Genomic DNA, 385 nt, shown 5'->3' on the forward strand with positions numbered 1-385 from the left:
CTTGAACTTACAGAGATCTTGCTGCTTCTTCATTCCAAGGGTTAGGATAAAAGAGGTGCGCTATCAGGCCTGGCTCCTAACATTATTGTTTTTAATGTGCGCTCTCTCCCCTTTCTGTCTGTCTGTCTGTCTGTCCTTCGTCTGTCTTTCTCTATCTATCTATCCATCCATCCATCTATCCATCTATCTTTGTGTGTGTGTATATATGTGTCTGTCTGTCTGTCTAGCTCTCTTATGGGTGACTAGGGTATAGTAAAAGAAAACTTTATGAGACTATGTTAAGACCCTAGGTATAATCTCCATGACCACAAAAAAAAAATCATACACACACACACACACACACACACACACACACACACACTCACTCACACACACTCACAAAGGT

This window comes from Apodemus sylvaticus, chromosome 3 (genome assembly GCF_947179515.1).
Source record: "Apodemus sylvaticus chromosome 3, mApoSyl1.1, whole genome shotgun sequence".
Classification (NCBI taxonomy): domain Eukaryota; kingdom Metazoa; phylum Chordata; class Mammalia; order Rodentia; family Muridae; genus Apodemus; species Apodemus sylvaticus.